This window comes from Neopelma chrysocephalum, unplaced genomic scaffold, assembly GCF_003984885.1.
Source record: "Neopelma chrysocephalum unplaced genomic scaffold, ASM398488v2 Primary Assembly neopelma1_61b, whole genome shotgun sequence".
Classification (NCBI taxonomy): domain Eukaryota; kingdom Metazoa; phylum Chordata; class Aves; order Passeriformes; family Pipridae; genus Neopelma; species Neopelma chrysocephalum.
This window is the reverse complement of record NW_020897717.1, coordinates 11,542,641-11,561,044: the sequence shown is the minus strand read 5'-3', so window position 1 is coordinate 11,561,044 and position 18,404 is coordinate 11,542,641. Positions and strand designations below refer to the sequence as shown.

The window sequence follows — 18,404 nt, the reverse complement described above, 5'->3', positions numbered from 1 at the left end:
GTCCGAGCCGGCTGGGAATTAGTAACAGCGAGATAACGGAGGTTGTATCCCTCCCTCTTCCTCCGCTTTTCTTTTCCTGGAGCGCTCAGACCCTCTGACAATTACTGCACTGGTATCAGCGCAGACAACGTATTTATCAAACCTCATTTGGGGGAATTGAAAGGGAATTACAAATAAATAAATAAACAGATAAATAAATAAAGAGAGAGAGCGCGGGGAGAAGGGGGTTTGATCGCTCCGCGTACAGCAATGACTGTCCGTCAGCTCCCAGCCCGCTGTGCAGGCAGGTAGAAAGCACCCGGAGAGCAGCCCGGTCCCGCGGGCTGAGCGTGCGATTTTGGGGAGAGTGGGAGCGTCCCGGCCCTTCGCCCCCGCCGCCCCTTCCCCGGCGAGGTGGCAGCGAGGTGCAAGGAAGGCGACAGGCAGCGCGTCCCCCCCCGCCCACGCCTCTGCTCCTTCCTTCCCCTGCGCGAGGTCTCGGCGGTTTCCAGGCAGTCCCAGCCCTCGGCGTGGCACAGTGCGTGAAATCAAGCCCCACGCAGCAGACAGGGCATGGCACGTGGGTAAGGAAATTGCAGTTGATTCGAGAGTGGGGAAAAATGAAATCTTTGCTAGGGAACGTGGCTCTCGGAAAGGTAGGTGTCCTGGTTTGTGCAGGAATGCAGGGCTGGAAGACTCCGCGTGGATAGGGGTTGGGGTGTGAACAGAGAAAGCGAATTTGTTTCCAACGTGGAGAGGCGCTTTTCTAACCCGACAGTCGAGCTCCAATCACACACTCTCAGGTTAGCGTAGCATTAAACTAGCAGGGTCGGGGTTATCCAGGGCAATTATACCGCGTGGCCGGGATGTAACCTCTGCTCATTTATACACAAAGCAGAGGGAGAGACGGAGTTACACCTGGAAAACCAAAGAGCACGGTGAGTATCGATATTCGCTCCCCTCCCTCCAATGCCTGTGAACAAAGTTCAAAGGCAGCCGGTGCGGGGCTGGGGCTGGCTCCGCCGGAGCACCCCCCCTTTGGAGGCAGCAGCGCAGCCTTTGGCGCCGGGACCCCCAGTGCAGCCCCTCTGGGGTGAGCCCTCTCCGAACAGCCAGGAGAACTTGCGGTATCTTGGTTAGAACTTTGCTACTTTACGTAGAGAGGGGAAAAAAAAAAAGAAGAGGGGAAAAAAAGTGACTTGGACGCAGCGCTATTTATAGGTGGCGGTAAAGGCTCCTTTTCAATAAGCTGCCGTGGAAAAGAAGCGTCAAAAAAACTGGCTGCTTTATTGATCCGAGGTGCTGGACGGTCACAGACATACTAGCCTTGCTGGACCTATAAAGTCGCGGCTTCTCTAGGGTTAGGCGGCGAGAAGGGGAATACAATCCGGGTTTCACTGACCACTAGCTTGGGCACGATTCAATTCTCAAGCACAGGTACAGGGCAAAAGGGTGGAAGACTTTTCCCTTTTCTTTCAGACACGCACACAATGCAGGGCACCCGCAGGGCTGAAAGTGGGCCAGGGCTACACGGTAGGTATCAGATCACACAAAGCAGAGGAAAGAAATCCAGTTAAAAATACATTAGTTGAAATCAGAGGACGAGCTTGATTATTTTTTTTTCTTTTAAACAAAGGTGCACGTTAGAACAAGCTGGAAGCACTCTTTGTGCCTGACGGTATCCCCCACGCCCATTGGAAAAAAAGCAAGAGGCTTGCTCTTTCTTTGCATCTTTTAAACCTTGTTTTAATTAGAATTGCCAAAGTAGGACACTCCGGTGGAAGATGTTTTCAAGTATCCACCTACCTCTCTGCTGTAAGCAGAATTACTCTCTGCTAAATTGCTTGAAACGCAAAATTCTGCCCCACCCCCAGCTTGGTTTGGCACCTACTCACCTTTCCCCCTCGAAATTGCAATCGTTTATGAAAAGTTACTCCATTGGGAGGAAAAGAGAAACCCTAAATACCCAGCAGTAATGAGATGAGTGGACTCCAAGAGCCTCACTTTGCTCTGTACAAGAGGAAAGGCTTCGGACGGAGAGCGTCCCTCAAAACTCATGCCCTTTTTTTTTTTTTTTGAAGTTCCAAATTGGGCGTATCCTTACCCTTCTCCTTTAATTTATTTGATTAAATCATAACCAAAACAGACTCATCAGCTTCTCCTATTTCCTCAGCTGTAACCATACGCGAAACCTTTTATATGGAGGCAGGTAATTGGCTTTAGTAAACTAAGGGCACAGGCTGCGCTCAAGTTTTCCTGCCGTTCCCAGGGCAGCATTTCACGCAAAACCGTGTTTCGGCTTTGCCTTACGCTCCTCAACCTCCAACCTAAAGTTTTTAAACTGTTTAAGCCATTCCCCGCCGTTCTCTGATTTCTCTAATGAGGGATGCTCACGGCAGGGTCTTGCGGGACGAGGGGGCTCTTCCCCCGCGGGGTTTAGGAGTGGCGGGGCCGGCTCAGGCCAGCCCGCTTTGAACTCGGAACCACTCCTGGACCGCGTCCCGCGAGCACCTGAATCGCACCTCGGTCCTGATCTCGCGGCTTGCTTCCGCTCCCAATTAAGGACTAGAGTAATTTCACCTTCAGGAAAGCGAGGTTCTGTTAGCTCACTTCTAGCTTAAAGTAAAAAGAAAGAAAGGTTAGAAAGAAAAAAAAAAAGGAAAAATCTCTGAAAGTTTCTCGGGTAAAGCTCGGATTCCCTTTGGTTATTACACAAAGGAAGAACCGCGTCAATTAACTCCAAATTGGAAATGCCTGCCCGAGAAGAATAATGATAATTCCCTGCCCTTCGCTAAGAGGTAGTTGCAGGATGGCACTTAGTGCGTGTGGTCCCTAATGACAGGGTTGCTGCTCTGCCCGGTGTTTGGCTTTCCCTGCCCCCCTGGCTTCGCTCCGAGCTCGGGCAGCGACTGTCCTGCCCAAACCTTCCCCCTCCCCGCCCGGAGCCACACGGGGTTTATACCTCCCACAGCCAACACAGTGTGATCACAGTATTAAAACAGAATTAATTACCCCTATGCCCCGATAAGAGGGCGGGGGCCTCATCGCAACAGGTAACGAGGGCACCTGCAGCTCTTCAAGGTTATTTAACTGATAATAGAAGAAGCAGGAGGCTTGCTAAAGGGTCGCACTCGGTAAGAGGGGGTGTGAGGGAAGCGGACTGTCAAAAAAGGGTGCTTAGTGATACTTAAGTAAAGTTAATAGTTGCTGTGAGGGGAACGGGATTCCGGCAGCGAAACGGGACGGCTTCTTCGCCTCGGTTTCTTGCTGGTTTCTGGTGGTCCACAGAAGCCCCACAAGCCGCCCCGCGGAGCGGCCGCGGCTTTGGGACCGCGACTGTGGGGCCGGGCACGTGTTGCACTCCCGGGGAGCGAGTCCCCCCAACTCTCCGCGGGGGATGCTGTCGGGGATGCTCGGGGCGCCCGGTGCGGGCCCTCGCTGGGGCAGGGTTGGACAGGGGGGAAGGCACTGCTGTTGCAGGGGGAGCGGGGCAGCCTCCCACCCGCTTATTTCATCGGTGAGGGCACGGCAGGAGCGGGCGCTTCGCGGTCGGGCACAAACCAGACCCCGAGCAAGCCCTCGCAGGGTTTGTGTGAGGCTCACAGGCCGGGTGGGGCGTCCACAGCCACCCCGGGGCTTTCCCCACTGAGCCGCCGCCGGGGCCGCTGCCGCCGGGGACTCCTTGGGGCGGGCAGGGCTGACCCTGGGGCGGCGGCGGGAGGGGAGGGTCTTCGGGCTGATCCGAAAGGGGGGAGCTCCCCGCTTCCCTCCCCTCCCTTCCCCTGCCCGGCTCTTTGTTCTTTGCCCCTTTGTTCTCCCTCTCGAAGTTTCCAGGGGTGTTGCCGACACGGAGCAAAGTTGCCGAAAGCTGAGGAATTACAATAAGTGGATGCCGGAGTAGGGAAAGAGGATGGGGATCCCTTCGCGGGGCTAAGAGCCGTTCCCCAAATCCTGTCGCTTTGTGTGGCTTGCCCAAGGGGTCGGTGCGTGGCGCCGGAGACGGGCCGCGGTCGTAGTGATGCTGAGGAGGAAGGGGGAGATGGGGCTCCCTTGGCCACACCACAGTCCTGGGGGATTGGTCACCCCCTTTCGCCATTTAAAAGCGTTCTGGGGGGGGCAAGTGTCTTTTCTGTCCTTTCTGATTGGAAAGGGAAGAAAATAAAAATAATCGGTGAACGTATCGTAATGAATTGAGGCGGTAGGTCGCAGTGATGAGGGATTTCTAAATGCTACATTTTAGGGCATATATAGGTTTGAGATGTACAACTCCAGAATGGATTCGGCTCCATCATTTTCTTCTCACTGATTTCTGTGCTTGCTTGACAGGGTTATGGTAAAGTGTTGTCAGGAGTTAAACAAGTTGGTGCTTAATTTCAAAGCAGATGGAATATCTTCACAGAGCAACATTGCAGCTTAAGAGACAGCTTTAGTGTGATTAATGGGAGATCACAGCATGGTTTGGTATTGACAATAATACCAAAACTTCCTTTGAAAAGGAAAACATCTTCATTCAGTACAATATGGTGTAGCCTTATCCTCTCTTTACTACTCATAATTACGTTAGAGAACTACGAGCTTATTTTACCTTGCATTAAGAAATCCCAAATAACTTCTCAAATCAGTTATCCCACGAATCTTCCTTCTCCCCTAGTACACAATAGTAGGAAAACACTTTATTTGGATGAGTTAGGTATTAGAAAAGCTGATGTAAAAGGAAGTTTTGCTATGGTGAATTGGAGTAGGTCTCAGCATGTTATGGATGGAGCCAAGTGAAAGTCCTGAACTCCAGCAGACTTTCCTAACAGTGCTCCTACACTCTCACCTTTATAACTGAGGATAGACTGGATGAACATAGCACACTGGGTTTTGTTGAAAAGCTGCATGAATGTAATTCTCATAATCACGAGAATATCCATGAATATTTACTATTTTTATATAGAGATCCTATAAAATTATTTTTAACAAATTATATTTGTAGTAATTTTGTATTATATAGAAAGGCTAACATCGTTTATTATGATGACCTAAGTTTCCAGAATTTGTATACATTTTTTTCTGATATCCAACAAAGTTGAGAAATGAGATCAGATGAGACTGGGGTTGACTAAATAAATGTTCCAGACTGGGATTTTTTTTTTAATGTGAATATACTAATAAGGATCAGACCATCCTTCTGGCAGATGTTAAACCCCAGGATCCATTTTTCAAATGAAATGGGGTTTGATTTGAGATTATGTGGGGCCTGTTCTTCTGGCTTTGGTTTCTCCTGATGTTGATGGGATACGATCCCAGTGAAACGTCTGGGAACCTTGCTGTAAAATCCAGCTTTAGTTACTTCAAGGTAGGAACTCAAACACAGAAGCTGTCCGTGAAAAATTTGACCTTTATTATTTAGGACTGTGCTTCACATTTGACTGTAATGATTGGTCACTAGCAAATTAGAGAAAGATACAAACATTGTATTGGATACTGTGATGATAGTTTGATTTTCTAGCTGTGTCTCCACACACAAGTCTACTAGCTTATTGCTTAAATCCAGAGGCCAGCAGAATTACTTACTATTCTTTTTATATCCCAATGCTCATAATGTGGTGTTGCAATATCCAGGTAAAAATGTTCAATACCATTTACAACAAGGAATCTGCCTTAAGCAATACTGTAATCAGTAACAGCTAATGTTACTGAGAGCAACAGCTTCTGCAAATGCCTTACCACCAGAAGTTAACCAAGGTACAGCTGTAATTGTGTTCCAAACTAAATAAAGGCAGGCAACCGAGAAGAATATAAGTTTAATTGGAAAAGTTGATCTTACAGAATGCTCTGTGTGATCAACAACGGCTGCTTCTGTCTCAGTAATAACGATGATTATAGGGACGAGTGATGTTAGTGGGTACTTGTTTAAATAGAGGGTTTCTGCAGCATGAGAAAAATTATTTTCCAATTCAAAAGCATTCACAGAAGAAAGGGCAGTTTCATTTTTTTCACAGGTTAGTTAGTCTTCTCTCTTTGCTTATGCTTTTTGCTGATGTATGTAGATTTCCTTTAAATAGATGAGAAATTTATATATATTTATATTTATATATTTGTGTATATATATATATTTTAAAAACCCAAAACAGACCACCTCCGATTACTTCCCTTGCAAATTCTGACATCAAATATAAATCAGTAAATATTGCAGAGTACAAACCTAAACATATAAAGATTGTTTGGGATTTTGTCACTTCGGTTTTTTGAGCACGGGACAAAACTTCTGAATTGTAGTAGTTTGCTAATCTACCAAGTTGTTTAAATGACATGTCAGGCAAGACTTTTTACCTCTGCATTTTTTCACCTTTGTTTGTCAATAAATACTTGTAGCAAATGAGAGGAAAAATATATTGCTTTCAGTTTTACTTCCCTTGCATTTATTATTATACCTTGAGCAGTTCCAAATAGTGGCAGTGCAGAGGAATATGGCATAAAATCACAATAAGGAGGACATTAAAAATGAACACTCTGCTTTATAATAGATACATCTAGGCATAGGTGTGAATGAATACTGATTCATTTATATTATTCTTAAATGGAAAAGTCTTAAGTTTACAAGAAAGGTAAACAGCATGTCACACTGCATTTAGTAGATGTTGGCTCACTACCTTTAAGAAAATGAAGAGCAGTGATCCCCTTGACATCCCTGCAGAAAATTAGATCTTTCCAGAAAGGAAAGGCGAGCACATAACTATAGGAGTTATGTTGAGAATGGACAGTTAAAAACTTTAATATTGTATTTCTTTTTTTTTTATTAGTTTATCTCAGTCTTAACAAAATTAAAATATTTTTTCTTGTAAATGCCCATGTTTAATTCTATCGGTATATACCTAAAAAAAATTAAAAGAGCCTACAGGATAATCCAATCTCAGGCATTCAATTGTTACAAGGGCCTTATGTGCTTACTACTTGTGTAAAATTACCACTAACTATAGTAAATAGTGGTACATGGTGGCTAAGATTCAGTTGCTGAATAAATAGCATTTAGATTTATTTTTTTCCCCCATTACTGTTATGTCATGTATGGAGAGAGCTGGAGCTCATTTCATCATGCAGGTATAGGAGTATGCTTAGGATGTTGCTGAATGTAGTAAATACATTTGCAACAAAAACTAGTGATAATGACGTGTTTCCACCTAAGTATTTAAACTGCTTCAAATTTTGTCATTCTTAATAAATGGAGTAGTAACTTAGAAATTACTTCCCCATATTTATATTCTGTCACAAAAGACTTCTTATTCAATGCACAAAAATATGAATTTCTCTGTATTTTCTCAGTGATTTATGACCCTAAAGTACAGCACTGGCATAATATAGGCAATCTCCTTCCCTCAAAATACTTGCAAGAATGGTGTGTTATTGCCTATCTGTGGGTTTTTTGAACGTACATCAGTAATGCTCTGGCTCTAAGCACAGAGGGGGAAAAGATGATAAATCAGTATTAATTCATTCTAAGTAACTGATTAAGATAAAAGCCCCATTCTGTTTCCATTGCAGTCAACACTGAAAGTCTCATGACTTTGAATAGCTTCCTCTTACTGTTTGGGTTGTGGAAATGCTCAAAAATCCCAGCCAATGTTTTAGTTTTGTTGTGCAGAAATACATAGAACTAACATAATCTTCTTTGTTGAAAGCTATGGTTCCTTAATTTCTTCAAAGACTTTACTTAATATTTTTATATTTCTCATCATGTAGTAGTAAGTTTGTCCTTCTCCCTCTCCCCCTCCCCCAAAACAGTTATCATGTACATGAGTAGCATTTTTGGTATTTTGTGTTTAACTATTTCAAACCTTCATCCAAATACAGGATAACAGTGAATTTTTTAAAAAAAGTTTTTCCCATATCAAATACAAATCCTTACGTTGATGCCAATCTTGGGAATCTGCCAATGAACTGTTGCTAAGTTTAACATCCATTAATGATGGCTGCTGAAATGGGTGAGGAACTTCCACATTTTCTTCTAGTTAGGAAAATATTCAAGAAGAACTGAACTAGGCAATTCCATGCATATGCTTTCTGAACACATCATATCACTGTTTAATATATTTTTTTACCTTATTATTCATATTTTTGTATTCACATGAAAAGAGTAAGATATCGAAAATATGCTTGAAATTTGTAATGTAAAATGTAGCTCTTTAAACAAGAAATTAAAAGAGTGCAGATGTCTGAACTTTAAATAAGAAAATATATTTTCTTTTTCTAACTTGGATTTTCTCTGAATAATTTGCTTCCCTCCCTCCTTCCCTTCCTCCCTATTCATCTTGTCCAGGTGAAAAACACTGGAAGTAGTAGGATACAGTGTTGTGACTCCTCCATGTTCAAAGGATAGTTGGAGTTCTTCATATCATGTATTTGTATCTGTAGAAAGTGTTAAATATTTTTAGGCTGTATGGATACGTATCCTGCTACCGACATCAGGTGCTTCTGGGGCAGGTGGTGTATTCATGGGGAAAAAAAAATAAATGCAGCTTATACTTCTAAACTGGGTGATACCAACTTCTCTTATACACTGAGTAGAGAAATTTGTACTTTTTTTGGTGTTGTTGTTGTTGGATTTTTTTGTTGTTTGTTTTTTTTTTTTCAAATCTATAATAACATCTATTCAATGGAATAAGTGTGATAGATAAATATAGATATCTATGACACATACAGATGTGTGTGCATACATATTATGTATCTATATCTGTCTATCTATCTATATCTCACACTACAGCCAAGGAAAAATTTACTCCAGGGGACAAATTTGCTTTAAAGGAAGTGCCACGTAAAAGAGGAATTTTATGGGTCCAAAGTAACCTTGGTAGAATGAAGAAATTATTGAAACTGTGACATCCCACCTTCCTTAAGCATAACTGCATTTATGTATGGTAGGATCACCAGTTCAGGCAAAACCACGTCTCCTACTGTGTAGCTGGCTGTAGTATGTAGGTTAGGAATATGTTTTTTACATTAACAGCTATTAAAATGATTGACTGTTCATTGTGGCCATGCTTTTCCTTTTTCTGTAGTCTTAACTGAAAACCCATCTCCCAAGGGCTTGAAGTGGGGGCTGAGACTAGATGTCGTGTGCAAGCCTGACAAGCACATTACTAGGTTCTCAGGATGGCTCTGTAAGGACTTGGATGGGGCATTTGTGAGCTTGTGCCTCTGCTTCTCAGAAAAAATTCAGTAGCAAAACATTATGGTGAAGTCTCTAAAGTTGTGAAATTGCTTTACTGCAACAACCTATACCATAGTATCCAGCGGTACAGTGCAAAAATTTCCTCTAAGTAAAATTACCCTTGCTGAAATAAGTAGAAGAAACAATAGACACAACTAAACTCTGGGTAGTGTATATAAAAAACAGTATTAGTTAGGAAGAAATCAATTGGTATCAGTCAGTAAAATGAATCTTCCTGACATTTCTTTAAATTTTCCTGTAACTAATATGGGAACTGGCTTCAGTATGAGGGAACTGCAAGAACATGTTAAGCAATGATGTTTTACCTATGCCTTGTAGTGTGCTGGTGGACACAGACAGTAACATTTTCAATTCCAGGCTGAAAATTTTCAGCCAAATAAGAGGTATGTTCAGCCTCTCACCTTCATGTGAGAAGGTAAATGGGGACACAGAAGTGTTTGCAAGGGAAGCAGTTTCCAGTGTTACCTTCTCCATGCCTTCCCCTGCAGAATCCCATTCAGAGGATGAGCTCCAGCTTGGCAGCCCGGCTTGTAAGACCTGCCACACCTGGCTGGACACCAGGTCCCTCCTCCCCTGCCTGCTTTTTTCTGTGCAAGAAGATAATGCCAGGTGCCTACGGCTGTCCTCTTTTCTTCTCTCTTTTTTGGTTGGAGCTGCCATCTGATCAGAGGGGTAACATGGGGAAGGCTGATCCCTTTCATGACCTCTTTGGGGCTATGATTGCCTAGCCCAAAATTGAAAAGACAGTGCTCTGCAGTGGGTCTCCTGCTTTTGGTGAAAATGGTTGACACAGTGCCATACAACTACAGAGCAGATTAAATGACTGGCACTATTTTGAAGCATCTTATATTTTCTATTTCCTCATCTACAAGTAGATACATACAGATTTGGGGACTATCATATTAGTTTCTGAATCTTAGAAGAAGACAAAAACAAGATTAAAATTATCCCTTCTTTACTGAAGTTATTAAAAAAACCCAAACCCAAACAAGCCCAACCCCAAAACCTATTGGATTACATATTTTTGTAGAGCTTTTGATAAATTGATACATATTATCTAAGATATGACAAGGTTTCTAAAGATTTATAAACTTGATGTTTGTAAGCTATTAGCAAACCATGATTCAGTAATGCAAAGGAAATGTCATAGCTAAAAAGGAAATAAACAACTTGCCTCCTTGGCAGAATTATCATTACCCTCCATGTAGCAAAAGCCTCCATAGCTGGCTGCCTTCGCTGCAATTACTGGTGTAATTTTTTCCCCAGGATATCCCATTGTTTGCCACACTCCTTCCGCAATCTTTTTTGTAGGGCTTTTGTATGCAGGCATTTTTTCTGATTAAATGTTTTGTGCAGCACTTAACAAATTTACCTTCTTACCGTGGACAATGCTACTATGCTGTAAATACCTAATGAGAATGCATCTCTGGTAGTGTAAATCTGGGGCAGACACCCTATTTTGTGTCACACTTGCTCTGCATTGCTACTCAGTTTGGTCTGACAGCAGCAGGTCTCTCACTTTGCCTTTTGTGACATGAGAAAAGGACCAACTACTTTGGGAGTTGTTTCTGCCAAAAGCCGAGGACCTGTAATCCTGCTAACATCAGGAGAGGAGAGCATGCAGCTTCTGGCAGCAGCAAGAACTACTAATTTCTGCACTGCCCAGAAATGAACTTCAAGCGTCTCAAAATTGTCATTAAAATTCAATTGTTTCTCTTCACATTTAGACATCCGCCCACGGAAAAACACCTATTGTGTAACTTCTACCCCCCTCCCTGAGGGTTGTACTGGGAGGATGGGAAGGTTGTAGCCCTAATGGTGACTGAAAAGACAAAGGCAAGAAAATGAGCTTACCTTGCTGCCCTAAAGTTAAGCAGTAATCCACATGGCACCAGTGCTGAAATATGTAATAACGTGGTCATAGGACTTTATTGCTAAAGATTTCACATTGGTTCTGCTTCTGTGTTGGCTATATAAATATCTATAACTTGTTACTTTATTGCTTTTTCTGTGTAGTATGACCAAAATATCACAGAAAAGTGCAATTTTTCAATTTTTGAATTAGAAATTGCAGACTGGATTCTCAGCTAGTATAAACTGGTATGACTCCACTGATTTCATGTGAGTTGGGCTGCATATCTGTTTTCTAGTCTGTGGCTCTGACCTGGTAATTACCAAATAAGACTTCACCACACCATAACATTCACATATAGTAATGGAATTCAGAGTTTTGACTGGGGTTACACAGTTAAATATAAGTAAATGTCTTGGTCTGTGGAATAAGATCTTTCACTTTTCTCATAATTTTCCATAATGAACAACTGGATTAAAACTGGTGTTCTCTCCTTCCCATCAGCCTCTTGGCCATCTGCTAGATATATGACTGCTGGTATAAGAGGATGGATGGGTTCAGTATCACATTTCACTTAGGGGTCTAGAAATGAGCATCTTTAATGCACACCAAATGAGCTAAATTACAGGGGAGTGTTTCCAGCAGGCATTCCAGGGTTGTGAACACAGCCTGGGAATCCATGGTCCAACAGGCTTTGTCACCCTAGCTGATGCTTAGAAAGGCCTCCCTACATGCTTCTGTACAGCATTTTCTACCTATACCTATCACATCTATGCAAGAGCAGCTTTTTGTGTATGCCTGGGGATGTACTGATGCATTCTGAGAAGTCAGAGCACTCACTGAACTTCTCAAGCTGGGTTATTATCAGCGTGCTTCAAGCAGGGTCTAGATGGAGTTGAGGCAGTTGAGGTCCTTCAATAAGAAATTGTTTAAAATCCAATATTGACCTATTTATCGTTAAACTTAACATGCCAGATGAAGTTCTGCAATCTCAACCTTTCCTCTCGACTGCATTAGTATCAGTACATCTGTCTTTATATGAAATACAGCAGTTGGAGAACTCATGTTCAGGGATGAAGGGTTTCATGTTTGCTCTTCTTCCAGTATATAAACTATTCTATGCATAGGTTTCTTCTACTCTTCCTTTTGAAGCTCTACCATCAGCATTTCAGGATATTCAGGCAAGAGAAAAGAAGCAGCAGAGAGCACGACTGTAGCCTCCTGTGAGAATACAGAATGATGTGGAGTCATCCTGTATCTCTGGCTTCCAGGACTCCTTTAGCACTTATATATTAGAATAAAATATATTAACAGGCTTTTGAGAATTCCTGAGATGTGACCCTAATCAGAGATAGAGCCTATCTGCCATTAAACATAATACCTTCTTGACAGCCACTCTTCTTCTGCAACCTTTGGCACTGAGGTCTGTTTTGGAAAGGCAAGAGGCATTTTGCAAATCTTGTAGTGAGTACCTGTATACCCAGGGATCAGGCCCATCATGTACTGTTTTGCACCTGTACTTTCCCCAGCGTGCCTTACGTACCTCGCACATACAGCACAGCTGCTGAAGTGCAGACTTTTAATCGTTGGTTATTTTAATATTTGTGTAGTGTGTCAAAGGGGAAAGAGCTTAAAATCTGTTTGCATTTTAAATAACTGTCTTGGCAGTTACACAATCCATAGTGTGTATGTTTTCACGGAATGCACTGTTTGTGACTGATGTTGAAAGAAGAGGTACAGATATTAAATATGGCCAAGCAGGTTCTACGGTTGGTCTGGACTGGGTCGGCCTTGCACCGTGGATGGCTGTCAAGGGCATCTGGTAAAGTGCCACTAAGCACTGTACTGTTTGTCTGATACGTACAGGCAATATTGAAACTTGCTGATGACAGTTTGGCAACTTTTATCTGTATCAAGCAAGCCAAATTCTGATCCCTTAGAGTTAGTTCAAATTCCTCTGACACTAGGCTCAACTCTTGTAGGAAGCCAGATGGTAGACTAAGAGGTGAGCTTATTCTGAGCAGACTTGGATCTCATATTAGTTAAGGGCCCCACCCTAAATCCTGATCTCTGATAAATTAACTTTTTAATGTTGCACTACTGCTAGGGTACAAGCCAAATGTCTACGCAGATATTTATGTTCCAACAGCCAAATGCAAGCTCATTTTTTTCTTCTGAATTATAAGTATGTTATGTTTTACAGACATGAGTAACTCATGTGGGATCTTTCCCACAGAGTAAAACCAATGTAAATTCACATGACTCAGGGATTTGTTTCAATGCTTATGTATAAACTCTCATTAGAAATGATTATGCTTGAAGATCAAAAGAAAAGTACACTCACTTGTATTAATGTTTAATGCATAATTCACATTGTTAGAACAAAAAACAAAACAGTCGGTGGTTGTTACGACAAATATCAAACATTGGCACCACTAACCAACTCCCATAGAGGATCCTTCATTTCATTGCATTGGCTGTGCACTGCGATTTCCTCTTGCGTGTGTTGTGCCATCATCTCGGAGACTTAGACACCTTCCTCACTAGATGAGTAATTCCCCTGTAATGACAGAAGTGGGGGAGAGCCAGGACTCCCCACCAGTGCACTCAGAGATCTCTCAGTGGAAGCAGACCATAAACTAATCTAATCTAATTTTTTATGCAAGAGGGATTTCAGATCAGGCATGCTCATATATGGTCTAAAACTCTAATTGCCTTCAATCTGAGTTTAGTTTGAGCCTTAATATCAAGACCATGGTCAAAGTTACCCAGCGCTACAGAATTCAAGAACTTGATTTTTTGTTTTCTGTTTATCCATGTTCTAACTTCTTTAGTCAATGCTTATTTTCTTGCAAGAACATTTCTTACTTAAATAAGCAGGTTTGGCATGATGGAGTTGCATACGTAATCTATTCTCTATATCCTCAACCAAGGCAAGCACAGGAGAGCAAAGCCATGCTTGTAATCATAAATTGAGCTTAGGAATGAGAATCCTATGTTGGCATCATTGCTTGTTACACAGAGTGCTGGGTCTACTTAATGGGTGTAAGGGAAGACCTCTGGGTACCCTCTGCCTTGCCACATTACAGTTTTTCACATGAAGTGAAAGACATGAAATGAAACCCCACATGGAGTGGGGTTTTGTTATCTTCATAGATTTTAAAGGCTTTTTCCAGGTCAATGTTTAAAGGTCAGCAATTTATAGGATATGGCTTTTATATTTATGCTTCTTTCAAAAAATTTGCTGTTTTACCAGCTGAGCTTACATAATTTCCTTCTCATACAGTTTTGGGGTTTTCATTTGCCTCCCCCCCCAAAAAAAAACCCAAAAAGGAAAAAATGCCAAAAAACCAACAAACAGTTGTTTAGGAGTTTGAATTCATGTCAGAGAGTTGTCTCTCTTCCATGGAGGTCCGTGGCATAGGATGACACTGAATGACATTTGACAAAACTTGTGCTTGGCACGAGGTCACAAAAAAGGTTGTATGTACTCATTATCATTTCAGTAACTTTCCTGTATACCAGCAGTACATCTGATTTAGAGCAGAGTAGCTGCCTGGGTTTCAGGTAGGTTCTTCCTTATTCAGATCTCTGTAAGCAAACTAAATTAGCTCTCTATTCTTAAGGTGCCTCCTGAAGACCCACTTGTTCTGCAAAACCTTCTGTGTGAGTCTGTAAGGTTCCTCATTCAGGAATTAATATTGCTGAGTTAGAACGGGTGCTACTGCTATGCGTGGAATGCAGTCAAATGGATCATGGGTGTTTAAGAGAACAGAGGAGAGCTTTGGGATTTGTTTTCCTTTTGTTTATAACAACCCACTCAAAATATTTACAATGGAGAAGCTGATATTTTCTCCAGTAAAGAACCACTTTAAGGCAGTTTGAAAAGGTATTTAGAGTATATACTGGTTAAATTGTTTATTTTTAGTGGAGCACACATGGCATTGCTATCTTGAAATTGATCATAAATACATACCTGTTGTGGGGTTTTTGTCGTTGAGGAAAAAAACCCTGTAATGAATTAAATATGCTTCATGAGGAAAGAAGTAGGTCAAATGTTCGGCTAAATTAACCTCATGTTCTACAGAAAGACTAAATTCTGTTGTTTTCACCTGTGGGACTTTGGACTTGTCTACACACCAAATTATTCCAAGACACTTATTAGGTACACTGCAGTAATTACCTCCGACTAAACCCATGTGTAGACAAATCTTATGCCAGCATAAGAATTCACTTTCTTGAATTACCTTAATCCACTTTGAAGGTGGCTTAAGTGAAACTAAGAAACAACATGGTCATTCCAGAATGAATAAACTATCTGAACATAGTTTTGCTTTACGTTCACATCCGACCTTATTCCAGCATAATTTTCCTGGGCTGAGAGGCTCTGAGGATATATCTACATAGCAAATGAACGTGTGATTACAGACACACCAACCTTTCCTTTACTCTCACTGGCATGAGTAACAACAGTAATGAAAGATGGTAGCAGAGACTTCAGTACAACCTATTAACTGGAGCATATACATGCAGCTGGTTGTGAACAGCCTCAGCTGAAATCCACCTCCTCGCACCCCCACTTCAGACACAAGTCACGTCCCTTAGACTAATACTGGGGCTCGGAATGCCTCTCTGCATCTCTGGTGTGTACGCACACCAGAAACTGCATATGCTATAGGACTGCACAGCTGAGCTAAATGGAAAACAGGTGAATTTAACTTCAGAGGTTAATCACATTCGAGAAGAAGCATGGCTCACACATTTTTAATATACACACCTTTGACAACCAAATAAAGTGTCAGCTGTGTGACTGCGGAAGCCAAATTAAATGTGCTGTACACAAGCACAACTCGGATGATTTCACTAGGGCTGAATTTGGCTCCACAGTTGAGAACTTGCTTATTTGACTGATACTTGTTTTGCTACATATCTGCTCATTTATTTTAATGAAATTAATGCATTTTAATGTTCCTTTAAGTGCATTCCAAAAATAGCAATTTGATTAACTAATTTGCTTTTAAAAGTGTAACAATCACAACGAAAAATCTCTCTGTTAGCTGAGGTATGGCGTAATTGTAAGGAGCATGTTGGGTAGCTATGCCATACCCTTCATCCTTTCAAACAAATTCCCCACATCAATCAGAAGAGCCTCACTTAAAAATGAATGGCGAAATACAGACAACAATCAAGCTGTATGCACTGCTTTTCAAGTCTATCAAAAACATGTATCAGTAATGTACTCTGTACTCTGCTGAGACAGTAAAGACAGGCAAGAATTTAGCCTAAAAGCAGTTTAAACCAATTTCAAAACAGAAACATGAAACAAACTTGTCTTTCTAGCCAAGCCAGAAAGCATCTTGAGTAGCTTAGGTTAAAAAAAAAAAAGGTGCTTTCAATTTCAGACTCCTTAAAATGGTGTTTGAACAGTACAATACTCTGAAAAGGATTTCTTTTTTCCCCAACTTTTTTTCCATCTGCAATAGGGATCTCACCATTTAAAATATGCTGTGGCTGAGAGCATAAAGTCCTATAACAAAAAAGGTGTACACTAACTTCTCCCTGACTTTATCTCCCTATAAAAACTGGAATTGCAAAACCTGATTAGTAACAATATTAAGTGAAGGCAATTTTCCCTTTTATTGTATTTAAATGAGGAAAATGAAAGTATTAATGCTAATATTAAGGCTGAACAGAGGCAGTTGCAAAAAATAATTTAGTTTCAGCCCTTCTACATGCACCCATTCACAAACTCCGCTGCTCTAGTTACCTGGGCATTGGCAATGTTGTAACTTGTTATTATAGTAGGTGGTGTGAAAAGCAACACAAAAGTGGGAAACTTGTCTCAGGGCTCTGCTGGAACGCTCTGCGGTCACAGAGTAGGTGGTGTGGTGTTGTAGCAGTTTGGGATGTTAACAGTGTGCAGGTAACAACTGGTCTTTGGTGGAAGAGGCACTTACATCCAGGCTACCATGGGTAGTTTAGGCGAGGCCTAGTTCTGGAAATACTTTTGCACGCGAGTTAAATCCCACATGTAATAAGGTCCTCGGAATTTAGGGGTACTGCTCATGGAGACTTACAGGATTTGGCTTTGAGAAGCGCACGAACCCAGGGCAGGGGATGCGTGTGGCTGCCCGCCCCTGCCATGGCTGGGGACACCGCTGACATCCAGCCCTGTGGCCACACCGGCCCCGGGGCTGCCGCAGGCTCCAGCTCGCTCTGGTTTAACGCAAACCCTCCTGCCTTCGGGAGCAGCTGCTGGGCAGCCCCAGCAGCAGAGGTGGGAGCGATGGCTCAGGAGCCCCTCACTGAACCCTACCAGGGTCTGCGCCAGCCCTTCGCTCTCCTCGGCAGCGACGCCATTGCGCCAGCCGGCTGCCCAACTGCCCGGGCTGCCCCGGCCCCGCAGCGCCGCCGGGGCACCTCGGCCCTCACCGGGGCCGCGGGGCGCTGTGCGCCGGGGGCTCCCCCGCCTTCCCCTGCAAAGCCTTGCAGGGGAGTGGGGGGGAGGCGCGGCGCCGGGCCTGCACGGCAGCAGCGGTGCGGCATCCTCGCTCCTCGCCCGGCCTCCTCTGGCATTCCGGGTGCTTTTCTTTTTTTTGTCTTTTTTTTTTTTTTTTTTAATATTCTGGGGGTTTTGTGTGTGTGTGTGCTGTCCTCGTTCCCCCCGCCCCCGCCGGCCGCTCGGCACATGGCCTGCTGGCGGCCGGCAGCGCGTGTGTCCCCGCGTCCCCTGGGCGAGGTGTCCCGTCCGCCGCCCGCATCCCGGCCGTGGCGGGGGCTGGCACCCCCTCCCTCCCTTCCCATCCCCCCTTTTCGGCAGTCGCCTTTTTTTTTTTTTTCTCTCGGTTGTTTCTTTTTTTTTTTTTTTTTCCCCGTGGTTTTGTATGTGTTTTTTCCAGGTGGGACTTGGCGGTGACCGGCGAGGCTCGCCCGGCACTGAATGTCACCCTGAAGGTAAAATGAAAGACACGGAGATGAACGCATGCCTGCGCCCCGCGCCGCCGCTCCCCCGCGCCCGCCGGCGAGCGGCCGCCACCATCGCGGGGCGGCAGCCCCCGCCGCGCCCCGGATTTCCTGTCCCGGCTTTTTCGTTACTGCGCCTTAAAAAAAAAAAACCAAAAAATAACGATAAAAAAAAAATCCGCATGCGAAAGAAACGTGCACGTACCCGGTAACGAGCCCAGGAAAAACCCGGCCGCTTCCCCCTGCTCCTGCCAAGTTATCATTGGGAACACAGGCAGGCGCCGTGACGTCCCGGGTCAGGCCGAGTGCGGACCGGCGCTACCAAGGCGGCAGGGAGGCGCGGGGACGCCGCCGGGGCCGGGGCCGCGGGGACCGGGGCCGCCGCCGTCCGCTCGC

The 18,404-nt window shown here is 43.6% G+C and overlaps 1 protein-coding gene across 1 annotated transcript in view; it reads left to right on the top strand.

Annotated features, from left to right (window-relative positions):
* The first annotated feature begins 902 nt into the window (after nt 1-902).
* Nucleotides 903-18,404, top strand: part of ESRRG (estrogen related receptor gamma) — a 400,294-nt gene continuing 382,792 nt past the window's right edge. The window contains exon 1 of the mRNA XM_027681704.1: nt 903-917. The gene's annotated coding sequence lies outside the window, so the exon portion shown is untranslated. The remainder of the gene's footprint in view (nt 918-18,404) is intronic.